General features: G+C 38.9%; 1 long non-coding RNA gene across 1 annotated transcript; it reads right to left on the reverse strand.

Annotated features, from left to right (window-relative positions):
- Nucleotides 1-1,495: 1,495 nt before the first annotated feature.
- On the reverse strand, nucleotides 1,496-27,743 carry LOC309624437. Its single transcript, XR_014241921.1, has 3 exons — nucleotides 23,054-27,743; nucleotides 5,613-7,061; nucleotides 1,496-5,580 (listed from the first exon to the last, which is right to left on the reverse strand). It is a non-coding gene; the product is annotated as an uncharacterized lncRNA (long non-coding RNA).

Genomic DNA, 27,743 nt, shown 5'->3' on the forward strand with positions numbered 1-27,743 from the left:
GCAGACATGGAGAATGGAGTTGAGGACACGGGGAGGGGGAAGGGTAAGCTGGGACGAAGTGAGAGAGTGGCATGGACATATATATACACTACCAAACGTAAAATAGATAGCTAGTGGGAAGCATCCGGATAGCAGAGGGAGATCTGCTCAGTGCTTTGTGACCACCTAGAGGGGTGGGATAGGGAGGGTGGAACGGAGACACAAGAGGGTGGGGATACGGGCATATATGTATACGTATAGCTGACTCACTTTGTTATACAGCAGAAACTAACACAACATTTTAAAGCAATTATACTCCAATAAAGATGTTTAAAAAAAAGTAATATATTTATTCTATAAATATTTATTGAGTGTTTATTGTTATTTAAGCACTGGGGATACATCTGTGAACTATAAAAATAAGGTCCTTGCATCACGGAGCTTACTTTCTAGTTAGGAAGACAGACTATATGTAAGAAAACAAATAAGGGTAGTTTATGATGAGTGATATGAAGGAAATTAGAAGGGGAGGACCAGGGTGCACATCCGTTAGGATCAGGAGTGAATGAACACTGAGCTGAGCTGAGACCTGAAGGAGCAGAGGAGACAGCCTGTGCGGTGCTGGGGGAAGAGCATTCTGGACAGAGGCAACCTGGCTTCAGGGTAGGAAAAGACTCAGCACATTTGAAGAATAGAAGAGAGGCTAGTGTGTCTGAAATATAAGGGAGAGAGCCTGGTGGGATGAGTTTTAAGAGATTAAAGGGAACCTGAACATATAGATCCTGGGAGGTCCTGAAAGCCAGTTTGGATTTTATTCCACTTTCATTAGCAAGACACACACATACACACACACACACACACACACACACACACTTTTTCAGATATGACTGCATCTGCTTGGAGCCATTTTTGAGGAGCCTGAGCTCAAACAGTTCTGAAAAGGAAGCCAACAAGGCCTCATCCCTGGACACTTCACTTATGCAAGATAATAAATTCCTTATTTTGCTCAAATATTTTCTGTCATCATTTTCAGCTATTAAATGGTATCTAGTCCCAGGTACCTTGTCATATGTTTGGGCCCATTATCAGGAACTCTCCATGAAATGCTACTTAGCTTCAGTGACTTTGAGCAAGTTGAAGCCTGTATGCTATGTTAAAAAATAGAGGAAATAGATTTTCAAATCTCAGTCCACATTTACCTTTTTATTAAGTGTAGCAGAATTTATGGAAAGTGAAAATATCTCTGTATGAGGAAGTTTGAACTGTGTGGTAGGAGATCTGTAGACATTTGACTCATATCTTTAAGATATTTTTGGTGGTATTTGAATTTCTCATTAAAAATAGATGATGCAGTAGTTATTGTGTAAATTATTAGTTCAACATAAACCCATCTGGAATTGCTCATTTTAACAAATCACCCAGTATTTCAAGCTCCTTTCTATATATCTGGCTTGTAAAGACAGATTGTAGCATCTACTAACAGCCTAGCAGAGAGCCCTGCAGCTTGTAGGTGTACAAAAAAATTGTTGATTAGGCTTTGTGATTGGATAGAATTATTTACAAAATATCACATTCTACTCGTGTAATTTTATTCATTGGTCACAAACATAAAACCCAGCCTAAACTATATGTATTTGTTAGTTTTATTAAAGGAAATGAAAATCAAAAGAAACACTCCCCCTTGTGGTTAATTATTCCAATTTCAAATCCTTCACCTTACAAGTGGAAAGAATTTAGATACAAAAGAGCTTTTTGCAAATATGTTCTTTACCGACCATATTCTAAAACCAATATAGAAATCTCCCAGTTTCAGATGGTAGAGGAAAACCAGATCTCAAAGTTTCATTACTGTAAAATCTAAGACATACACAACAAATTGGTTAAAAAACAGAGAAAAATGCCCCCAACAAAGGTTGATAACCAATGAAAAGCAAAGCTCTCTTAAGGAGTGCGGTATGGGCTCTAGGAAAGCTCCTAGAACTCACTTTCTGGAGTCATTAAGAGAGGGGGCTGAGGGAAACAAAAACCTGAAAAACATTACCAAAGGGGATTTGGTGAAGCAGAAACCTATAGAATTGGAAGACCCACACCCTCAGAAATAAAAAAGAGATCTGAGGCAGTTGCAGGTGCAGGGAGAGGCTGAGCCCAGAGTCCTTGGTGGACAGGCCAGGAAAAGTCCTCCTCGTCCTAAAGGCGCTCAAGAAGGGAGCCAATTCACTTTTCACACACCTGTCAGCAGTATGAGAGTAGAAATGACTGACACCTGAATACCGGGCAAGAGCACAAGCGGGGCTGCGTTTCCTTAAAAGTAACAAAAGTTCCAGAGGCCCCAATCCAGCTAGAGGTTGAGGATGATCTGAAGCCCAAGTTTACCCCTAGATGTAAAGAGGACACCCCTGGCATTATGAAGTAAACCCGGCCGAAGACCTTTAATAAAGCCCCAGAAGAGAGAACAGAGCCTGTTCTGGCCAATGAAGGCTGCAGGCAGGCCTAGCTGAGAAAAATCTCTTCCAACCCTAACTGACACCCCACCCCATGCCCTCAGGCTACACATAATTTTTCCTTCTCTGTACCTCAGGGGTTGACAAACTTTTTCTGTAAAGAGCCAGATAGTAAATATTTAGACATCCCAACCATATGATCTCCATCACAGCTGCTCAACTCTGCTGTCGTGCCATGAAAGCAGCCGGTGATAATATGTAAGTGAATGAGTAGGGCTTTGTTTCAATAAAATGATTTGTAAAAACTGGAGATGGGCCACTTTGTCCCTCAGGCCATATCTGCTGATCCTTGCAGGGTCACTTATAAAGTAAGGAAAAAAGAATGGAGTGAAAGAGAATTCAGCCACATCAGACAGCTCTCTACAGGCACTGGATAGAAAGGGCTAAGGTCCTTGAGGGAAGGAAAGCACATGTGGTGAGCCTCACTTTCATTCCAGCTTTCTCTTTGAGGGTGTTTTCCAAACCCTGGCACAAGGAAATAGAGCTCAAGAAGACAGCAGGCAGATCAAAAATAAAACACTAACTAGAAGACTGGTGTGACTATATTCACATAGAACAAAATATAAAGCAAGAAGTGTAAGAGCTGAAGGATAATACATCCTAATAAAAAGGTCAATTCAAGAAGAAGGTACAACAGCCCTAAATTAGTATATATCATATAACATGAGTTCAAAATACATAAAACAAATATTGACAGAATTAAAGCAAAGGTAGATAAATCCACAGTCATAGTTGAGGATATTAACCCACGTCTATGAACACGTGTCTATCAACTGATAGACAAACAAACAGACAAAAATCAGTAAGCATATAGAAGATTTGGATACAAGTTAATCAACTTGATCTCATTAACATATAGAACACTATATCCAACCTAATTCTAGGTTGATAGTTTTTTTTCTTTAGGTACTTTAAAGACATTTCTCTACAGCGTCTTGTTTTTATTTTTGCTTGTTACTTTACCTTTCTTCCTCTTTACCTAATGTTTTGGGGTGTTTTTTTTTGCCTCTGTCTGCTTTTTAGTTTTCTCTGCTTTAGTGTCCTGAGAACTGTTGTTTCATATGTTTTGTCCTGTTTTTTAGCTGTTTCAATTGGAAGGATAAATCTTGCCCATGTTTATCTTAACCAGAAGAAGAGGGTTTTTCCATAGCATTTTGGAATAAAAGCCAGAGAGGTATCAGTACATTCCAGTTTGTTTCTTGGGGCCTGAGAGTCTGGCTGCCTGCAGTTCTGTGCATACAGAGGGTGTGGTGGCTGGGAATTCAGGGGTCAACTTTCTAAGTATATATTTTAATTTAAAACTCTAGTTTTTCTCTATGTTCTCATTCCCACACACCATTTTCTCCAGCTGCAGGTTTCCGACGCCTAATCTAAACCTCCTCAGCTGTATCTTTCTCATTTTTCTTTACATTTGCATGCACTCAGCCTGCCATATTGACGAGACCTTGCCTTTATATTTTTAATGCTGGTCAATTCTTTTAGCACTCTATTTATTTTTACTCAGGGAATCAATCAAATTATTTAACAGAGTTCTAAAAAAAGCAAAGCAATCTAATGCTTCGTTAACATTATCCAAGTCCAGACTTCGTCACGTTTCACTTAGCTTCAGGAGTCCATTTAATCATTTTACATATCTTATGCACTTTTATACACCATTTTATGCACATTTGAATTACATGCATTTGAAGTCATCCAACTAAAAGACAGCAATAAAGTTTCACTCTGTAAAATATTTGAAATAACAATAATGTAAATGAAAATAAATGAATGAAAATCAATTAATTCAATTATCAAAATGAATTAATTAAAATCAGTCCAAGATTGCTACTCTTAGAATTGGCTCTGAGTGCGTGCAATTTTTGCTTTTGCCACATGATGGCATCACTTCAGCTAATAATTACAAATTTCATTCTCCAAAAGAATTTTGTCTTAAATTATGCATCTTCTGAATGCTACTATCTTCGTAAATTATCCTTTTGTATATATAAACTGTGATCGCCCAGTTTGTAGGCCTGACCAATCCAACAGTTTGACTTTGAACTATGGAATAGTCAGGGCTAATCTATCAAGGTTCTCCACAGATCCTTCACTGTGGGGACATGAAGCTGTTGTTTCCTAAAAGTCTTTGCTGTCAAGTTTAGAGATGTCTTTATGAAAAGCCCAGTGAGTTATACAGATTACAGTGCCCTGCTCTTATCGATATATAATTAAGTCAGATAAGAGTGCTTACTGTGTGAATCCAAATGCTGAGAGATTAAAATGTGTCCCAATCAATAATCAAAGATAAAATATTAGGGAAGATGGAGATAGTCCCCTGATTCATCAGGTAAGCTTATCAGGGATAATCAATGAACACAATTTAATTATATACAGGAAACACTTTAGTGTGCTTTCTCCATGCTTATGGGGCCTTAAACATCAAGGACCCTTTCTGGCTATGGCTCCACCTTTTGTATTGTTTCTGTCCCTTAATGAGAATACCTAGCATTTTTTGAGAGCCTTCTACATACCATGCTCTGTGCTTCACATTTTCTTATGCCATTTAATTCTTACTGCAACCCTGTGAGGTAAGCATAATAATTCTTATATCAATAGATGAAGGAAGGTCAGACATTTATCTGGGGTCATTCATCTAGTAAATAACAGAACCAGGGGTTGAATCCGGCTCCTTTGTGCTCCCAAACCCACACATTACCTTCACTCAGGATGCTTAACGTTTCCCTTGAATATGTGACCCTACACCTTCTACCATTTCCCTGTCTTAACTGGCATCCACCAGTTATTATGCTTGACAATTTTCTGCTAAAGATAACTTATATATTCTACAATTATTTACGACTGTTTAAAAATAATGGTGAAAGGGCATCATATGTCTATTATGCTCCAGTGCCCTGATTAATGTGCACTTTGAATGGTCCTGTGGAGGTTCCGAGAGTTTACTTGATAGAGTAATTCCAGAGGGACATATAGACCTGCAATGAGTGGGTTCAAATCTGCAGGTTAGTTCATTCAGCAGGGCTGGACATCACATGACACAGAGGAGCTTTAGAATCTCAGAGTTGGAAGGGATGACGAAGATCACCGAGTCCAAATAACTGACCTTGAATGCACTCTGCCGTCCAAATAACTGACCTTGAATGCACTCTGCCGTGCGCCTACCAAGCACTTGGCCACCCGCTCCTTGAATACCAGAGAATTCTGTAGCCCAAGAATTACTTTCAGTCTTGGACAAGCGTGACTGTTCTTCTTTATATTCTGACATATAGCAGGGATAGCCAGCTGCTAAGGAGATGGAGGTGGCCATGGCGGCTAAAGCTGGTAGAGGATTTCCCACTTGATCGAAACTGGTTCAGGTGCTGGGTCAAAACCTATCTCTGGAGGAGGGCCATCAAGAGAAGTATTGGCAGGGCAGATGCTGGAGAGAAGTTTAAAGCTTGTGAAAAGTAGTTTTATTTTAATGTACCTATCTGGTTCAACTTTTTGAAGTGAAATATAAATGTACATAAACCAGGTCTGATTAAGGTTCTTAGAACAGCTGAATCAGATGACAGATCAAAATCTACTTAAGAAAAAAACAGTCATAATGTAAATCTGCAAAGACCATCATTATGCTACATATTAAAATCTCCTCCTGGACTTCGTGTATAAACAAAACTATATGATTAATTTGAAGTCATCAAAAGTGCCTGGAAAAAACACATCTATGACAGGTATGCCTTAATAACTGTGTCGATTTTCCTTTCTAACTAAATACCTAAAATAATAATAGCTAAAATAATCATTTCCACAAGAGGGCGCCAATAGCTATCTTAATCTCAACAAACTGGAGCTCAGTTTTGGAATACAAAATGGGCTGTCACATTTTATATTTACGTAGTCACACCATATATTTCAACATAATTCGCATATTTTACTTGGGAAATTACCTCCACTGTTGCTGTCTCTCAAAAAAATAACATTTTACTTTTCAGAAAGGTGCAGTTCCTAGTTGATATTAAAAAAATGTTCTCTCACGTTTAATTCCAGTATTGTTTAATTATTTAAGATAAATACAAAATGCATTTTACAATTGAATTCATGTTATTAATATTTTTACAATTTCCTTAAAATATGAAATTTGGGCAAGATTGCTTTGCTTTAAATGACAAAACAATAATGCCTCAATTTTCCCCATTGGACAAATCTAAGAGAAGGTCTGGGCAATGTCTAGGGGTGTTGCTGAATTCATAGGTGACTCAAAATTTGGCAGATTCTCCAAAGCGCCCTATGTTGCTCTTTGGAAATGATTAATGAATCTCTGGTAGTTACTCCTAGCATAAGCTTCCTAGTTCACTCACACACAGACACACACACACACACACACGCACACACTCACACCGATGCTTAAGACATTTCATATACTTAGTTTTCCCCCACCCTCCATCTTTCACATTGAGTCACCAACATGCTGCATGCAAAGAATAACAGGAAAATTGACAGGAAAATCTGCTTACCCCCTGGGACAACAGTGTCTAATTGGTCCCTTCTAGGAAATGCAAGGAGAATCTTCATAATTTAGTATGTTTTCCATAGTGTTGGTCTCTGTCCACAAAGGAGGAAGTTCTTAGCAATAAAAATAGTATTTATTGAGCACCTAGCTGTGTCAGGCATTACAGAATAATAATCACACCAGGCACAATTTATTTTATCCTCTTAACAACCCAATGACTTAGGTATTATTAACACTCCCATTTTACAGCTGGGAAAACTGAGAAACTGAGTCTCAGAGAATTTAAGTACTTGGTCACGTTCCCTTGCTCTGGTAGAGCCAGGATTTGGATCCAGTTCTATCCTATTCCAAGGTCCTAAACTTTAAACCATTATTCTTCATACCCCTCTGAAATGTTTGAACAAGGATAGATCTGGGAAATCTGTGACCTCCTTTGATGGATGTCATAGGATGTGGGAGAGATGGAGGAAAGTCATTTCCAAACTTCAGGTGGATCTCAGAGTGGCATCAGCCACCTCCAAACACTGTTACTGGGTCAGGAATGGGCACGTGACCTAAGTCACATTCCAGGATTTTTGTTTGAGCACCTGGGAAAGTGAATTCTCCTCTGCTGGCGTCTGATGAGGTGAGCCTTGAGTGAGCCTCCAGAAAGACCCCAAGACTCCTCCACCTACCATTTCTCACCCAGAGAAAACACAGTGGAGCTGGGGAACCTAAGGACACCACGTGAACCAGGAATCAATACGATCTGAAGTTAAGTGACACAATATACTTCCTCACTGGCAGAGCCGTCTTGGGTTGAGCTTTCTGTCTCTCATACCTAGATGTGCTCGAGCTGATTCAACCAGCTAAAATACAACAGTGCAGCAGATACTGAGCAGACTTTCCCAAGCTTGGCACCAAGAACAGAAAACACCACATGTGAAATCATGAAGTGCCTGCATTCTGAAGACAGTGGCCAACAATGGACCAGACAGTTCCCTCAGGGCTTACAAAGAGTCCGCAGAACTGACCCACCCACACGTGACTGTCCCCGGTCCTCCAGTCTGGAGGGCAGAGGACTGGGCAGAGGAAAGGGTGAGAGTCAATGGATTCCTTGTCCTCAGGGAAACTGTAGGGTTTAAATGAAAGATGATTCTTCCCCTTCCCCAGGGAGAAGGGGAGGGTACTCCTGTCACCAAGACAAGTGAGAGTGAAGCTGCAAGAGAACAGCTCAGACGGGGGCCTGCATGACTCACACTCTCAGCAGAATGGATGGATGCCCTGGTCAGATGTCTGCCTAGGCAGTGAACTGGCTGATTTGTCCCTGTGCCTATCTGGGTGGGGGACCTAAAGAGAGACAGCAGAAGGGAGAGAAGGGGCGGTCTCCTCTTCCACTGTTTGGTGGCAAAGACGAGCGAGTTGACTGTGGGTCAGGTGGGTACCACAGAAAGTAGCCAAGTTTTAGGCATCTTGCTCTGCCCACAGTGGTGGCCTCCTGGCAAGGGGAGTCCAGTAATGAGAAGCTGTGGGGTGTTGGCACCAGCAAATGGGAGGTGGAAGAAGTGGAGTGAGAGCTGGATCTCCTGGTCAGGGAACTGTGGAGTGGACAGGTCCTACAGGACCCTCTGAAGGACTCATCCATGGACCACACAAGAAAGATTGCAAGGAAGGGATGGGATTTAAATCAAATTTGAGATTGATATTTTAAAATAAATGAGTTTTAATGACTCGAAGTGACTGGAAATTTATGTGATCTATCCCAGATGGTATTAAGTGACAAGAAATGGAGAATGAATGAGGCATAGTTCAAGGCAGTGACTGGAAGAAATAAACTCTTTATAAATTTCCACTCCACAGAGTTGAGACTGCTCAGAAACTCTAATGGGATATTGGAGAATTCCTCCCTCACCATACAGACATCTGAAAGTGGACCAAGAGGCGACAGAAACTTTGGCGCTAGGTCAGAAGTGGCCATGGCAAATGCGGCACCGATATCTCTGTCCACTGTTGTACTGCACTGTTGGCCTTCCTACAAATCCTATTTCAGAAGACTTTGCTAAACAGATTTGGGGTGGGGAAGGCTAGGCCAAGGGGAAGGTTAAGGTGTATATCCAGTGGCTACCCAGGTTGCATTAAACTGGATAACTAGCCAAAATCTATTTAGACTCATTTTGAGAAGCCATAAGAAATCAGCTGCTCTTTCCTACGTGAAAGTTGTCTCATTTTCAATATGTTGGGAGGTGTTCTTGCTTTTGTATAATTTTAAAAGATTACTCTCATCCTTAAAAATTCTGCGTGGGCAATGGGAACCTCTAGAATAATTTTAAAGGTTAGTGGGATATGGGAGAATGAGAGCACTGTCCAAGGTTTTGCACTCAGATATCTAGAGGAACCACCAAGCAGGGGACGTGGCAGTGAAAGGGGCTGGGAGGGGCGCGGTGCTCATGCCTCATCCTATGACGCAGCTGCTGCTGAACTGCAATGTGGTGTTGCCATGTGAGTGTGCCGTACCCAGCTTGGCCCAGTCTAACAATTTTTCGAGAGAAATGAAAAATTCAGGTTATTATATAAATCTCATCATTTTTAAGTATTGGCAATTATTCAAAAAATTTTAAACAGAGCTGTATGGGCCAAACGAAACATATCTATGAGCTGATATGGCTGGTGGGCTGCTAGCAACCTAGGCCATAGGTTACGTGAGAAGGTGGTCGGAACTGAAAAAGGAACGAAGGCTCAGGGCCTATCAATCATTATTGCTCCTAAAATGAGTTCTGGACCAGAGGCATCTCTCAGACTGGAAATAGGAATTTTGTAGGAGGTCTGAGGGGTACAGGAAGCAGGACAAATTCTGCTAATGCTAAGAATGAGGCACTAGTGCCCCTAGGACAATGTCACTTGCTGCAAATCAGCTACTGACTAATTTCAGGCACCACTCAGAACAGGTGAGGAGACTGAGATCCAGCTAAAGCTAGAACCTGCTTTGGTAACATATAACTGAATGGGCTGCAGATAAGACCAAGAAGATTTTTTTTTACATGGACCAAGGGATGTAAGAGAATTTCTTAAAGATAGAGGTATCAGAGACACCCTGGATGGTACAAATGAACTTATTTACAAAACAGAAATAGAGTCGCAGATGTAGAAAACAAACTTATGGTTACCAGGGGGGAAAGGGGAGAGGGATAAATTGGGAGACTGGGATTGACATACACACACCAGTATATATGAAATAGATAACTAATAAGGACCTACTGTATAGCACAGGGAACTCTACTCAATACTCTGTAATGGCCTATTTGGGGAAAGAATCTAAAAAAAGAGTGGATATATGTATATGTATAACTGATTCACTTTTCTGTATAGCAGAAACTAACACAACATTGTAAATCAACTATACTCCAATAAAAATTTTAAAAAAACCAAAAAACACATTACCCAGAAAAAGAGGGAGAGAGAGAGAGAGAGAGAGACACCTTGGAAGAGGAGAAATATACAAATGCAAAGTTCCTGCAAAAACATCTGAAGCACAGAGGAAGAATCTTTGAAAGCCCAAAGGCCAGATGTCTTCCTCCCCCAGGAGAGTGTCACAGAAGCTGAGTGTGGTGTAGGTGGATAGGGGATATGTACAGCAGTGAAATCAGAGCAGGTTATGAACTGTTCTGAGAAAATGCTATGCCCAGACGCTGGTCGTGAGGTGAGCATCTTGGTTAAACATCTAACCCAGGCAAGGCTGGATTCATAAATTTCTAAGACAAAAGCTCATCTAGCATTTGAATTATTGTAATAGCCTCCTAACTGGTCTCCCTACTTATGAACTTGGCCCTCTACAGTCTGTTCTCAACATAGCAAGCCAAACTGATTTTTTAAGACTTAAATCTGATATCACTCTTCGAAAAAATCTTCCATTGCTTCCCAGTCACTTGGAATAAATGCCAGAACACTCAAAATGGACAACAAGGCCTTGATCTGGCCTCAGCTCTCTCTTATCTAATGTCATTTCCTCCAGTCCCACACACATTGCCCGTTCTGCTCCAGCCACGCTGACCCCCAGTCATTCCCTGAACACACCAACACACTCAGGACCTTTGCACGTCCTGTTTCCTCTGCCCGAAGGGCTCTTCTCCCAGATATCTAAACTGTGCACCCCCTCACTTCCTGCTCAGCGTACACTCTCAGAGCAGCCTTCACTGACCACCCAAGGCAAAACAGCAGTCCTCCCACCTAGCATTCTCTTTCCCCATAAATTTGCTTATTTTTCCTGTATCACTTATCACTACCTGGTATATTGCCTTTCATTTATTTGTTTATAATCATCTCTTCCCACTAGAATGCAAACTCCATTAGGATTTTGTCCACTGATGTAACCTCAGAGTCCAGAACACTGCCTGGCACATAGTAGGTGCTTGATAAGAAGTCATTGCATGAAGAAGTGAATGAGTGAATGAACAAAGCAGGGAAACTTCCAATAACATCTGAGAAGATTGACAGTCATAGACGAGGAAATGACTTAATTTTGAAAGAAATTTGGAACCTTTGGGCTGTTTCCAAAATTTTAAAAAACATGATTACCCTTGTCTATTCCTCCACTGTGGTGACTAATGTTAGTGACACGAAGTTGAAAGAATGGGTGGTTCCTTTCTGGAAAGAAGGAAGGCTGACTCCTTGAAAACTGTTGAGAGATCTGAAAGGAGCAGATAGAGTTCCAGGCTTGCATGAAGAAATTGGCTCTGAAAGGACCCATATGTGGGTTTACAACTCAGAGGACATTATGTCTAAAAACTGTTAGTGAGATTGCGCCAGAATCTGTAATCAGGACCTGTGACTTTTCTGGATTTCTTAACTTTTAAAAAAAAGTCCATGATTTAGATATATTTCTTCAGAATGCTGGCTGTCATCAAGACCTAGTAGTGACAGCGGTCTTTAGGGAGCGCTAGTGGGCTTTCCTTATTTGCTAAGCATTCTCTCCTCTGTAATACATATTTATAAAACATGATGGGGAGAGAGAGGCAAATATTTGAAATATTTTCTCCCAAAGCTTTTTTTGTCTTCTCTCTCTCTCTCTCTTTAAGGCCATAGATATGTCTGTCTGTACATATGTGTAAGTATATTTATTTCCCCTCATGGAATTGTTTATCCTCATCCACACTTTGCTTCTAGAAGTGGGTGGGAAGGGGCTATGCACAGGATGAGTAACTTAGTTCATTACCCAATATTAGGCATTTAACATCACATTAATCAAATGGCCTCAACTAGAAAAGACCAAGGGACAAAAATGACTCTCATGTTACTATAATAAACGTCTATATTTGATATGGGAAAGGCCTTATCAATTTTAAGATTTATATTTGCTTAATGTTTTGAATTTTAACTTTATTTAGTTTCAAAAGTTTTTCAAGCTGCAGTGTAGTAAACAGCTTTGTTTTTAGAATAATTTCTTTTAATTCAAGTTTAATAAACTCAAGATGGGGAAATGACTCAAAAACAATAAAATGTGTTTTTCTAAGCAAGCATATTAGGTTATAACATGAAGAAAACATGTGAATAAAACCTCAAAGAGTATAATTTTTTATTAGAATATTTTGTGGGCCCAGTATTGCTTGTAGTATATATAGAATTATGTGCCCAATTCTCATTACATGTAACAAAAACAATGTACGAAAGCACAACCACTCAACAGTCAAAATGGGCCTTGAGACACAAGAGTTGCTTCATTCCTTGCAATTGACAAAAACCTCATTAGGTTGTCCTGAAATTGATGGAACTTTTCATGGCCTCTTCACAGTGAGCGAATATTCTACTCTTTGACTCTATCTATGGAGTCCTCTCTATTTCACCACTTCTGAATTTCTGTTGCTCCCAACCTATTTTACATTGTAGACACCTAGAATCCATTTCCTTTATTCACTGATCTACTCATTTAGAAAAATAAATAAATAAATAAACACCTAAGTTCAACCCATTCCCACGGAGAAATAATGACATATAAGTCAAATTTTAGTCAAGGATTACAATTTAGAACATAAATAATTATATTCTGGGGCTTGGTGTGATCTTTGTTATACAGAGCCAAGTTTCAGAGGAATTCAAGAAGGAAGTTATCACCTCCAGGAAGAGTAGGAAAGTTTTCATGGAGGAGGTGACATGTAAGCTGGATATCCAAGACTATACAGCAAGACTAGAGACAAAGAAAGGAGGGCAGTGTTGGTAGAAGAATACAAAAAAATGAATTCCACGTGGAAGAAATAACATGAGCTAAGTCACTGAAGCAGGAAAGGCCAGAGAGTGTTCTAGAAATGGGAACAGTGAAGATTTTTCTGAAACATGGTGACCAAGTAACCAAGAAAACACAGATGTGTATGGAAAGACAACTTCAAATCAGATAGTGTAAGTGTTTGAATGCAAAGCTGAATTAGGAATAATGTCATCTGCAAGAAACAAAAAGTCTGGTTAAAACATAAAGACAACTTATTGTTTTCTTAACAATAAATCCAGAAGTAGGCAGCCTCAGGGTTGTGTCAGCAGTTCAACAGAGTTCTCACAGACCACAGTCTTTCTACCACTCTGCCATCTGCAGGGACTTTTTATCCTTATATCTGTCTCCTCATGGTGACAAAATGGATGCATAATCTATATGCATTATAACTATATTCAATACAGGAAGCAGGGAGAAAGAACAGCAACAACCACATATGTTCTTTTTATCAGAAAAGCAAAGTCTTTCCAAGAATCTCTGGTAGTCATATCTCATTGTCTAAAAATGAGTCAATGGCCACTTGCAAGGGAAACAGAGGCAGAGTAAAAAAAGTATCTGCTTTCCAGCTTTTGTAGTGGGGTGGCAAAGAAGAAAAGTGTTGGGAATGGCTGTTGTCTTAGCAAGCCAACCTGCCCAAGCAAGGAAGGATTCCGTGGGTCTTACTGGCGATAGACAGTCATTAAAGATTTCAGAAAACAACACACAGGCTTTAATATGATGGTTCTGGTGGTGGTATGAAGAATGGATAGAAAGCTGAGAGACTGGAGGCAAAAAGAAAAATTCAGAACACACCCCATTTTAAACATGTTGAATTTGAGGTCTTTTTGTACACACATACATACGGGCACACATATGTACATGTATATCCATTCCCAAGTGGAACAGTTTGATGATGGGAGTGGATTTGTGTCAGTTTGTGTCTCCTGCCTTTGACTGGGTTTGCAATCACACTTTGCCCACCACACTGTGCTGTAGGTGGGCATCACTGGACCAAAGTTACAGATGCTTACCTGCCTGTCTGCAGGCATCTCCACTTGAATATCCCACCAACCATATCCAATTTATTACTTCCAACAATGAATTTAAATGGCCACTATGACTAAAATAATTCGCGGCCAAAGGCATATTTTTGTATTGTGTTGTAGCATTTTATATTATTAGAAAGAATAGAAGGTCTGTTTGTATTAGTTTAGAGAAACATGAAATAGACACAAATGACTCTAAGGCTAAATTTGAATTGGAATAAACTGTATTCATTCGTTGTGCTATCCACAATTATAATGTGTTTATAATTCAAAGATAACATTTCGATTATGTACAGTGCAAAAAGTTCAACATGCTGTTTATACTTAAATGACATAGGAAATTTACCATTCATTGTATTAAAAAAATAGACAATTATGAAGAGTCTCTCAAAATTTTCATATTACCTTCTGAATCTGGTTGGGAAGCAAATTTTGAGGCAATAAAATTTATAATTTCCTTACCACGACTATGCCAGGTATTAGAATGGCTGATGGAAGCAAGGTGTCTTCCCCATCACATCACTTATTCTTTATGTGATTATGCTGTATAATTTGTATAAGCTGCTTCAAATTGGTTTTAGATTGAAATGGAGATAGTTAAGTAAATAAATAAGAACAAGATATGCTAGAAGAATGGTTACGGGATCAGAAGCCTGGTTTTCATAAAAAAGGATGATGGAATCTGATGCCTAAAATGTAATCTGTTGAACCTCAGCACTACGACAGCACTTGTCCTGCTCCCTGCGTGTCAGTATAGCAGAGTGGTGAGCAGAAAGGCTATGGAATCAGAAGGGCTGGGTTTGAATTCTGGACCCATTACATTATGGCTGTGTGACTCTGGAAAAGTTAGTTAACTTTTCTGTGACTTAATTTCCTCATCCATAAAGAAAATGATTACTGTGAGGATGCAATGAGATTATCCACATGGAGCCCGAGGAACAGTGCCTGGAGCAGGGTGCCGCTGCTGCTGCTACTACTACACGACTACCACAACTACCACTACCACTACTACTAACATACTACTGCTACTAACATGGCGCTGCTACTACTACACGACTACCACAACTACCGCTACTACTACTACTAACATACTACTGCTACTAACATGGCGCTGCTACTACTACACGACTACCACAACTACCACGACCACTACTACTAACATACTACTGCTACTAACATGGCGCTGCTACTACTACACGACTACCACAACTACCGTTACCACTACTACTAACATACTTCTACTACTAACATGGCGCTGCTGCTACTACACGACTACCACAACTACCGCTACCACTACTACTAACATACTACTGCTACTAACATGGCGCTGCTACTACTACACGACTACCACAACTACCACGACCACTACTGCTGCTACCACACTACTACCCCAAAACCACCACCACCACCAGCACTGCTACTACTACTGTTACTACACTGCTACTGCTATTACATTACTATTACTAACACCACCACTACTGCTACAGCATTACTACTGCTACTATTACTACACCACCACCACTACTACTATTGCTACTACTGCTGCTCCTGTTGCTGCTGCTACTACTACCACCACTACAACCACTGTTATATTACTACCACCACCACTACTACAACTACTACTGCCACTGCCACTCCTGTGACAGCCGAGGTGAAAACATTTCTTGATAGAAAAAATAACAAGAGAATAAATACCAAGAGAATCCCGAAGCTTTTTTTTAAAAAAATCCTGAAATGATCTGGCTGGCAATGACCTCAGGTGACCTGTTAGCAGCATCCGGCCTAGTCCTTTCCTACTCCTCAAATCACTGTCTTCTCTTGGCTTCCAGGACACTGCACTCCTTTGGTCTGTTTTTTCCCCCATATCACTGGCTATTCCTTCTCAGCCTCCATTATTGGTTCTTCTTCTTCTTCCTGAACTCCTAATACACTACAGTATTAGTATTAGTATTTGTATTAGTTCTGGGGCTCAATAATTGGTTCTTTCCTTTTATCTGTAGTCATTCCTGAAGATATATTGTTCAGTCCCATGGTTTTAAGTATCAGCTATTTGCTGAGGACTCTGGCCCAAACCTCTCTCTCATATGTTAGCCCTTTAAAAAAATTTTTTTTTAATTGAAGTATAGTTAATTCACAATGTTGTGTTAGTTTCCCATGTACAGCAAAGTGATTCAGTTATACATATATAGATTCTTTTCCATATTCTTTTCCATTATAGTTTATTACAAATATTGAATATAGTTCCCTATGCTATACAGTAGGACCTTGATGTTTATATATTTTATATATAGTAGTTTGTATCTGCTAACCCCAAACTCCTAATTTATCCCTCCCCGCCCCCTTTCCCCTTTGGTAACCATAAGTTTGTTTTCTATGTCTGTGTGTCTGTTTCTGTTTTGTAAATAAGTTCATTTGTATCATATTTTAGATTCCACATATAAGTGATACCATATGATATTTGTCTTTGTCTGTCTTACTTCTCGTAGTATGTATGATATCTCTAGGTCCATCCATGTTGCTGCAAATGGCATTATTTCATTCTTTTATATGGCTGAGTAGTATTCCATTGTGTGTGTGTGTATAGGTATATATATACGTGTATATATATATATATATATATATATATACACGTATATATATAAATATAAATACTACATCTTCTTTATCTATTCACCTGTCAATGGACATTTAGGTCGCTTCCATGTCTTGGCTATCGTAAATAGTGCTGCTATGAACATTGGGGTGCATGTATCTTTTCAAATTAAGAGTTTTCTCCAGATATATGCCCAGGAGTGGGATTGCTGGAGCAAATGGCAACTCTATTTTTAGTTTTTTAAGGAACTTCCATACTGTTCTCCATGGTGGCTGCACCAATTTACATTCCTACCAACAGTATAGGAGGGTTCCCTTTTCTCTCCAGCATTTATTATTTGTAGACTTTTAGATGATGGCCATTCTGACTGGTGTGAGGTGGTACTTCATGGTAGTTTTCATTTGCATTTCTCTAACAATTAGCGATGTTGAGCATCTTTTCATGTGCTTATTGGCCATCTGTATGTCTTCTTTGGAGAAAAGTCTATTTAGGTCTTCTGCCCATTTTTTGATTGGGTTGTTTGGTTTTTTATTATTAAGTTGTGTGAGCTATCAAACATTAGTCTTGATTTCAAACTGCTTATTTCACATTTCAACTTTGATGTCTAACAGACATTTGAAATAATATGACTCAAATGAAATTCCTGATCTCCTCTCAAGAAATCTGCTCCACACACAATCTTCCCTATTTCTGTGTATGGCAACTCCATCATTCTAGTCATTCAAGCCAAAAACCTTAGGCTGATCCTTGACTCTTCTCCTTTCCTCTTCTCCACCCTATACCTGTTCATCAAGAAATCCTGTTGCCCCAACATTGAAAGTAGATGTGGGCTCTGACCAATTCACACCACCTCCACGCTACTACCTTGGTCCAAGCAACAATCATCTCTCACCTGGACATCCAAAATAGCCCCTATGGCAGATTGTTTGCCAAAAGGCAGCAATTATTTCCCTCACTATATCATACTCCTTCATAATCTGTCTTTGTAGCTTTTCCTATCAAATGTGTAATCTGCTCCTTCTAATCCTTCAATCTGTGAACACCCCATGACTTGCTTCAACTAATATAATATATCCCAAGTGATGGTATGTCAGTTTTGAGCCTAGACCCCAAAAGCCCTTGAACACTTCTGCTCCTTCTCTTGAAATCCTGCTGCCATCATGTGAATAAGCACATGGCCCAGTCACCCTCATTGTCCAAGCCAATAGTGAGGCAGCTCCCTGAAGCACAGCCACTTAGCTGACCTGTAGCTGACTGCAGACAAGACTAGGAGACTGCCCATTTGAGCCCTGTCTAATTTGCCAATCCAAGGAATTGTGAGCTAAATAATGATTCTTGTTTTCAGCAACTAAAAAATAGGATGGTTTGTTACTCAGCAATAGCTGATGGATACACTTTCCTAACACATGTCCCTGCTACTACCCTTGGGCTCTAAAGTCTATTCTCAGTAGAGCAGACAGAAATAACTTTTTTAAAAACATAAATCAGAATCTCGGGGTTTCCCTGGTGGCGCAGTGGTTAAGAATCTGCCTGCCAATGCAGGGGACACAGGTTCGATCCCTGGTCTAGGAAGATCCCACATGCCACGGAGCAACCTGTGCGCCATAACTACTGAGCCTGCACTCTAGAGCCCATGAGCCACAACTACTGAGCCTGTGTTCCACAACTACTGAAGCCCGCATGCCTACAGCCCATGCTCTGCAACAAGAGAAGCCACCGCAATGAGAAGCCCGTGCACTGCAATGAAGAGTAGCCCCCGCTCGCCGCAACTAAAGAAAGCCTGCGCGCAGCAACGAAGACCCAACATAGCCAAAAAAAAAAAAAAAGAAAGAAAAAAAAATCAGAATCACATCTCGCTTTGGCTCAACACTCTACAATGAGCCTCTAAGGCTCTACTTCATCTGGCTTCCTGTTACCATGCTGCTCACATCCTACTACTCAACCCTTTGTGCTCTCCATTCCAGCTACACCAGCTTCCTTGCTGTTTCTTGAACACACCATACACACTCCTGCATTAGGAGCTTTACTCCAGTTGGTTGCTCTGCCTGAAATGCTCTTTCTCCAGAGAGCCACTTGCTTAACCCTCCCAGTATCTTCCAATATTCTCTCAAATCTCATCTTCTCAATGAGGCCTCCTCTATTTGATAAAACAGTCTTCTTCCCATTCCCAACATTCCCAGTCCCCCTTATCCTACTCTACTTTCCCCACCTTTCCTTTCACACTTACTATCTTCTAATATAGCATATAATTTACATCTATCTATCTATCTATCTATCTATCTATCTATCTATCTATATATAAGGAGTGAGATAGAGAGGAAGATTTATTTTAAGAAATTTGTTCATGTGAGGTAGGGACTAGCAAATTTGAATTCTGCAGGGTAGGTTGGAGACCCAGGGAAAATTTGATGTCGCGGCTCAAATCCAAAGGCAGTCTGGAGACAAAAATACCTTCTTCCTCAGTCTTTTCCTCTTAAGGCCTTCATTTATTGGATGGGGCCACCCAAATTACAGAGGGTAATCTACTTTACTCAAAGTTTGTCAATCTCATCTTAAAAATACCTTTACAGCAATGTCCGGACTGGTGTTTGGCCAAATATCTGGATGCCATGACCTAGCCAAAGTAACATAAAATTAACCATCACACTCTTTTTACTGAAATATAGCCTCCTTGAGGAAAGAAATCTTTATTTTGTTCACTAATATATCTCAAGTGCCTACAACTAGGCCTAGCATAAAGTTGGTGCACGTGTTAGATGACTCAATGAATGAATGTCTGAGTCTTAAAAAGTAAAGCCCAACAGGAATATTGTGAGAGTCACTGAAGCTTCGTGGGGTTAGTCCAGAAAGCTCCCCAAAGGATGTGTGTTTTACGCATAGTTTTGAAAGGAGACTGGGATGTAATTTGGCAGAAGGAGGAGTGAAGAAACTCCAGGAAATCAGAGTGATGTGTATGCTGGCTCCAAGTAGGAAGAAAGCAAACAAAGTGTGCCTCTAAGATAACCACATCTTATGTAAAGAAGAGGGAGGTTTTTCAATTATCCCTGAAAAACTAAACACTTACTTATTATCTCTTGAAGTTCCAGAGCATCATTTGTCTGTCTATAATAATCAAAAATTGTGGTCTCTCGAACATTTGAACTTTTTCCAAGTGAAATAGAGCATTTATACAAAGCAGATGCACACAACATAACCTTCGATCGTGATTTTTCTGTAGCCACATTAAGATCACTACAAATAGGAGAAGGCATGCCTTAGGTCAAACCAGCACTTAAAAGTCAAGTACAATTTGATGACAGTATTACAGGTACCAGCCAAACCTGGGCAGTTTTCTGTAGAGACTAACAGAATTCCTGGTGCAGAACTGCTGCCAAATTCACTCAGGTGCAAAAGTCTCCTAACATCTGATACCAGTGAGGGCATGGGAAAGTCCCAGGCACCTAGTATTTCTACTAAATACCAGCAACTACAGATTGGCTGGAGAAGGTGTTCTTAAAAATAATTTTTTTCTCCTTGTGGTGAATTTAATCGATATCACAAAAATAAATTCTGGTGATCTCTGTCCATTTATGACCCTCTCTACCTACCTATCCACCCATCTTTCTCTATTAACTCTACCATGTTCGATGGTTTGTACACTAAATCCATCCATGAGCATCCAAATTCTAATATAAATGCAAGTCACCCTTCTGCTCTTTGAGTCAAGGTCAGAATGGGCTGCCTGCTGGAATCAGAGTACAGAGAGCCTGCTAATCAATGGCACATCAATTCAAACTGCCCTTCAGACTTGAGTGGTTGCAAATCTCTCTGTGACCACAGTTTAGAAAGTGGTCTTTATTTTGTTTGTTTTTGAGAGACTGCAGAGGCCTTAACCTTCTCATGGGATAAACTTCCAGAATTGTATATAACCTTTGAGAATAAAAATCTCCAAAAGTCAGGCTGTCCAGGGAAGGCAGTGGCCATCTCCGAATATTTGTTGTTTTCTTTCGATAGTAGCACACAATACTGGAGCAGATTATAAGACTACAACACATCTTTTTTTTAATAAGATATAGATAGCCATTCATTCAGCCTTTCTTTCATCCATTCACGAGATGCTTTAATTTAAATTATTTATAGATTTTTCTTTAAAAATTTAAATATTAACCTATAAGCATATACTTAAACATTAATTCCCAACTTAGGTAGTTACACTTTGCATGGAAGGGAGCAACTCAGGACATACTGATTTCTATATGATACTCAAATGGATGTAAAACATATTTTACAGAGTTGATTAGTATCATCTACCAGTGATTAGCAACTATTTTATTGCTAATTGTGGGGAGCAACAATAAGTGTGCTAGAGCAAGCAGATACCTAAGGGGCTATCTGGAGATTTTTCTATAACTCAGTAAAGATGTCAGCATATAGTAGTAATGTATGCAGAGTGTTAGTTACCTACTGGTAGCAGCGCATAATCCAAGTTTATTCCAGAAACCCTAGAAACCCAAGATATATTTTCTGATCCTCTGGATAGTCTAAGCTTTTAAAATAAATTCCTGTCTGACTTCTGCAATTCATCTCCGTCTTTAGAGCACATGACATTGTTGATCACATATCACCAGAGTCAGAAAAATGATTCCCAGAGACAAAAAAAGTAAAAGAAATCACATTTAAATTATCCATCTTAAAAAGAAGGGGGAAATGGTGAGTATTTTATTGGCACTTATAATAAGTTTTCTGTGTTTTTTTCTTTTCATCTTGCTTGATATCAGATATCAACTCTGGTAATTCTCTTGCTGGAAATTTGTTTTGTATAACAGAAGAATATCACCATCAATCCTTTAGAAATAATTTATGGCCCACAAACTCTTATAGTGTAATTTGTAGCTCGGACGCCTCCCCACCCAACACCCTTCTGAAATACAGCAACCACTTTCACAGACTTTAGGAGTTCACTGTGACAGGGTTTAATTTCTTTCCAAGTTAACTTGTGTTTGGATTAGTTTATGTTTTCATCTAAAGTCAGGTTCATGCTGGGTATTTCTTTTCCTTATTGGGCAGTTTTAGCAGGCTAAAAAATTTTTTTATAGTCAGGGTAGCTTGAATATCAGTGGGAGTAGTGATATTTCTGACAGGCTTTACGCCATTGGTGAAATGATATTCCAGAAAGAATCCATGCTTCCTGCCCTAGGCCTACACTAAGTGGTTGAAGAAGAAAGAACATTTATGATACTACCAAAAACATCTTAATATAATTTGCCCTGAATTTGGCCTTTTCTCTGAAAAGCAGAAAATATATAAAGCTAGATTCTAAACTCATCTACCCCATAAAAATACATATAATTTGACTCTCCTAGTGGAAAATCAGAGGTAATGAACTAACTATGCTCCACAGTTGATCAGAGGATGCTAAAGTTTCAACGGTCCTTATATATTGTTTGCTTTATTCTCTTCATTTTTCATTGTTTTAAAACTGAAACTGGAGGGGTGATATAACTTGTCCAAAGTCAACAGCAAGTGAGTTGCAGAACTAGGGCTTCAGAGGATAGTTATGATGATCAATCTCTTAATCCATCACTATTTATTATTTACTATGTACCCTGCACTGTCACAGATAATAGAGCTTTAAATATATATAATGTAGTATTGTATTTTAATTTCCATTTTAACTAGAGCATTCAAATTGTGCAAGTGAAAAAATAATACAAGAATAAGGTAAAACCAAAGTCTTTGAAGTGCCTTTTTTATTTTCTCAAAATATAAATAAGATCTGTCAACAAATGAAAAAATAAAAGGAATACAGGCAGAAGGCAACCACTAACACCCACAAACTTGTAGATATATAAAAGCACAACCTATGGATAAAAACAGCCCATGTGCTTTCAGGGCACCTGCCTCTTTTGTCCCCTGATAAAAGAGAAGAAATAATATCTATTACTGTATAAGGGTACAGTGATGACAGTTGCTGGCCCAGGAAAATATTTACAAAGTGACAGATTTTTAAATGTAGAAATGTTTTTCATTCAACATGTTATTGATATTAAAAGACTCAAAAGTGTCATCTACTAATCCATAAAGAGTACTGATTTTTGAACTTGAATCATTCCATCTGGCCTTGATTCTAAACTATCCTACTTCATTTGGGAGACACTCAGCACAGTTCTTTTCTACACAAGTCCCTCATTGTACACTCCACATGTCAGGCCATCTCAGCAGGAATGAATTCAACAAATGTTTGTGACTTACCACATCAAGAACTGCTGGGTACTGCTGGAGAAACAAAGATGGCTAAAACAGTCTCTGGCCCCAAGGATTGGACAATGTAGTTTGGAGAGATGAAGAAGTATATAAATACTTAGCTAACTCTGGTTCATGGCACCTGAAATACTGTCTAGAACAAGATGAGTTATAAATTATTTTTAACTCCATAAGTCAATTTAATTTCATATCTTTAACTCTATAAGTTAAATATAATTTAAAATAAAATAAAAGCATAAATAACATACCATGAGGTTGTCTAAACAATGCTAAACAGACATCACAGCCTTTGTTTTCTGACCCTATGTCTGTCTTCTACATCATTGTGTTGTCACCCAAGTCCTAAATGAACCTAGAAAATAACATTCTATGGAATAAGAACCACATTAAGAAGATGACATTTTCATATAATAAATCTTACTTAAAGAAAGATAATCTTGAAAAATTAAATACCAATGCAGAGATTTCAATTTGTGGTTGGTGGAGTTGGATCTCTGGAGGGGGTAATGTAAGATAGTCAGGCTTTGAAGCCACACCCAAGTTCAAGCCCAACTCTCTTCCTATTATATGTGTGATTTGAGCAAATCTCTTAATATATTAACTTTCCAGAGGTTTAGTTTCCTTATCTATAAAATCCGGATAAGACCCCTTCAGATGTTGCTGTAAAAGGAAGTATATATTAGGTATTCAATAAATGGAACCTATTCCATTCAATTTACTTCCATAAAACTCTCAAAACAGGGGACTTCCTGGTGGCACAGTGATTAAGACTCTGCGCTCCCAATGCAGGGGGCATGGGTTCCACCCCTGGTCAGGGAACTAGATCCCACATGCATGCCACAACTAAGAGTTTGCATGCCACAACTAGGGAGCCAACTAAGAGTTCGCATGCCAAAACTAAGGAGCCCACGAGCCGCAACTAAGGAGCCTGCCTGCCTCAACTAAGACCCGGCTCAACCAAATAAATAAACAAATAAATATTTTTTAAAAAACTCTCAAAACAATACCAAGTGGCAAAAAGGTTCCTGTGTAGAAAGAAAAAACTGCATATATATATATATATATATATATATATATATATATATATATGTATTTATATATATATATATACATATATATGCATATATATACTGTGATATATCACATTTCCTTTATTCATTCATCTGTAGATGGACACTTAGCTTGTTTTCATGTCTTGGCTATGATAAATAATGCGGCGATCAACATGGAAGTACACATATCTCTTGGAGATACTGACAATTTCCTTTAAATATATACCCAGAAGTAGGATTGCTAGATCGTATGGTAATTCTATTTTTAACTTTTTTAGGAACCTCCATACTGTTTTCCATAATGGCTGCAAACCATATATACCATAATGGCTGTATCAATTTATGTTCCCACCAACAGTGTGTAAGAGTTCCTTTTCCACCACATCCTCACCAACACTTGTTATCTTTTGATTTTTTGATAATAGCCATCCTAATAGGTGTGAGGTGATATCTCATTGTGGTTTTGATTTTCATTTCCCTGATGATTAGTGATGTTGAGCATCTTTACATATATCTGTTTGCCGTTTGTATATCTTCTTTGGAGAAAAGTTTATTCAGGTATTTTGCCCATTTTTAAATAAGGTTGTGTGGATGTTTTCGATTTTTGGTTTTGGTTTTTGGGTTTGGGTTTTTGTTTTTTTTGCTATTGTGTTGTATGAGTGACTTATACATGTTGCATATTAACCCCTTATCAGATATGTGGTTTGCAAATATTTTCTACCAATAAAAAGGTTGCCTTTTTATTTTGTTGATGGTTTCCTTCCATTATTGTTATTATTATTATTATTATTATTAAATGGCTCCCCACCCCTCTTTTTTATCCTACCACCTGGATTTATCTTCTTCCTTCTCTTCCTTTTCCCTTCTTCCTATGGACCTTCCAATAACACATACTCATGAACATTTCCATGAACATTTTCCCAGTTAATCAGCTGGGATTAAAAAGTTTTCTGACCTTGGTGAAATCTCAAGACTTTTCTTTCTAAGTCCACAATAAATACCCTTGAACATTATGTTCGTCAGTTATTGGAGCAGGATTATCATTTATTAGGATTTATTTCTGATCCCCTTTGGCCTTTGGTTACTGTTCCTGGGTCAGAAGAGGCCGACCCATCCCTCAGCTAGCCCTGCAGCTTTGCTGAGAGTACTCCTAATGAGACAGAAGGCATTATGACAATTTCATAGACTGTACTTTTTGGCTTCCTTTAGTCATAGTTTTTCTCTTTTTTTAAAGGAAAGGAAAATAAAATAGGAAAAAAAAAATTGAAATAAAGTCCTGTTGAATATAATTCCCCAGGATCCATAAGATATTCAAAAGTGATTTGTACCCCAGTGCTCGTATTTCAGAACTAGAAAGAGATGAGCTCATTTCCTGTTCTCTCACATAGCATGTGCTACAACACTTTGGCACACATGCCCCTGATTCACTTGAAGCGAGAAGCATTTGTCTTTAATTTGTCTCTAAGCTGGCTTTTCATGACACTTTAATGTCATCCTTGTGTTTTTATATGTATTAATATTTATAAATACTGGGTTGGACAAAAAGTTCTTTCGGGATTTTCTGTAAGATGTTACGGAAAAACCCGGATGAACTTTTTGGCCAGCCCAATACAGAGGCTTATTTATGAGGCCCTTTGTTTTCCTATTAGCTGGAAGAGAGGATCTGAGTAATTTGGGAAGGAGAGGTTTGTTTAGCTGGAATAAGAAGGTAAATGGTCAAAGATGAAATTGTTTAATTCTTTCTTGCCGAGTAACTGCAGAATTACAGATGTCTCTTGAATACAATAAATTAATTTCAGTCATGCTTGCTTATTTGTAACATGTTGCCAAAGTAAAGACATAATCCAAAAACTAATGATTTGAGAATCCATTGGGTATTCTTTTGGACTCAGTTCCATTAATTTTCACGTGAACACGTAGCCAAACTCTTCTACAGTACAATATGTAGCCCCCTGAGTGACTGATTAGGCAGCTAATACATATCAAGGCACAGTTAAACTCACATCTTCAAGCTAAAGCAGAGTTCAGCTACTTAACTCAAGTCATCTTTTAATATAATTAAGTTTACTGGGCTCCAGTTATGTGGAACCAGAAACTAGAAAAGTTGGGTTATTCAATGGAAATAACAACTGGTTATAATCTACAGACAAAAGTAATAAAAGTATTCAAGGGAACAAACTTTTTGTTAAAAAGAATCAGATGCTGTGTTATTGACATTTTTAGAAGTATAACAAACTGTTTCATAATTTGCCAAATAATATCCACCTACGTAAGTTAATAGAAGTACCACTGGTTAGTTTGGGGGAATATGATTAGGGAAAGGGTTGAAAGTAATATGCACTTGGTAACAGGAGATTTTCTCTTCATCACACTACCTTTTATATGGTTAGCTATCCTGATACATAGGAGGGGACACCACCATTTTCTATGTGTGGAATGTGTGGAATCATTAATCAGTAAATTAAAAAAAAAATTTTGGAGTACGGTTTCCTGCCCTGTAAATTGTGTCAAGAAGGTCATTACTGTTATAGAACTGAAAGAATAAAGTTGTGACAACTCATTTGCCCCTTGCCAATTCCTATAACGATAATAGCTATAATTACTTTATACAGTGAAGTTTTCTTGCCCCATAGAATTTTTTTATTATGCCCACACACAGCACCCTCAGTCCACCCCTCTCCCATTTACTTAGGCTAGACAGGAGGACAGTCAAAGTAACAGGTTTGTAAATTGCCCTCTTACTGACAAAATGATATACATGTATGCTTTCAATCAATAAGAACAAAATTCTTACTCACAAAGAAGGAAGTTCCTTTGCATTACCAAGTGAATAAAGAAACTGTTGACACCTAAATGTGAGACCAGAAACCACAAAACTCCTAGAGGAAAACACAGGCAGAACACTTTTGACATAAATCATAGCAATTTTTTTTGGATCTGTCTCCTAAAGCAAGGGAAATAAAGCAAAATTAAACAAATGGGGCCTAATTAAACTTAAAAGCTTTTGCGCAGCAAAAGAAACCATTTATAAAATGAAAAGACAACCTACTGGATGGGAGAAAATATTTGCAACTGATATGACCAATAAGGGGATAATATCCAAAATATATAAACAGCTCATACAACTCAACGTCAAACAAACAAACAAACAACCTGATTAAAAAGTGGGCAGGGCCCTGAACCAAGATGGCAGAGTAGAAGAACGTCCTCTCACTCCCTCTTGCAAGAACACCAGAATCACAACTAGCTGCTGGACAATCATCGACAGGAAGACACTGGAACTCACAAAAAAAGATACCCCACATGCAAAGACAAAGGAGAAGCCACAATGAGACAGTAGGAGGGGTGCAATCACAGTAAAATCAAATCCCATAACTGCTGGGTGGGTGACTCACAGACTGGAGAACACTTATACCACAGAAGTCCACCCATTGGAGTGAAGGTTCTGAAACCCACGTCAGGCTTCCGAACCTGGGGTTCCGGCAACGGGAGGAAGAATTCCTAGAGAATCAAACTTTGAAGGCTAGCGGGATTTGACTGCAAGACTTCGACAGGACTGGGGGAAACAGAGACTCCACACTTGGAGGGCACACACAAAGTAGTGTGCGCATCAGGACCTAAGGGAA

Source organism: Balaenoptera borealis, assembly GCF_965194805.1.
Source record: "Balaenoptera borealis genome assembly, chromosome: 2".
In the NCBI taxonomy this organism is placed as follows: Eukaryota; Metazoa; Chordata; class Mammalia; order Artiodactyla; family Balaenopteridae; genus Balaenoptera; species Balaenoptera borealis.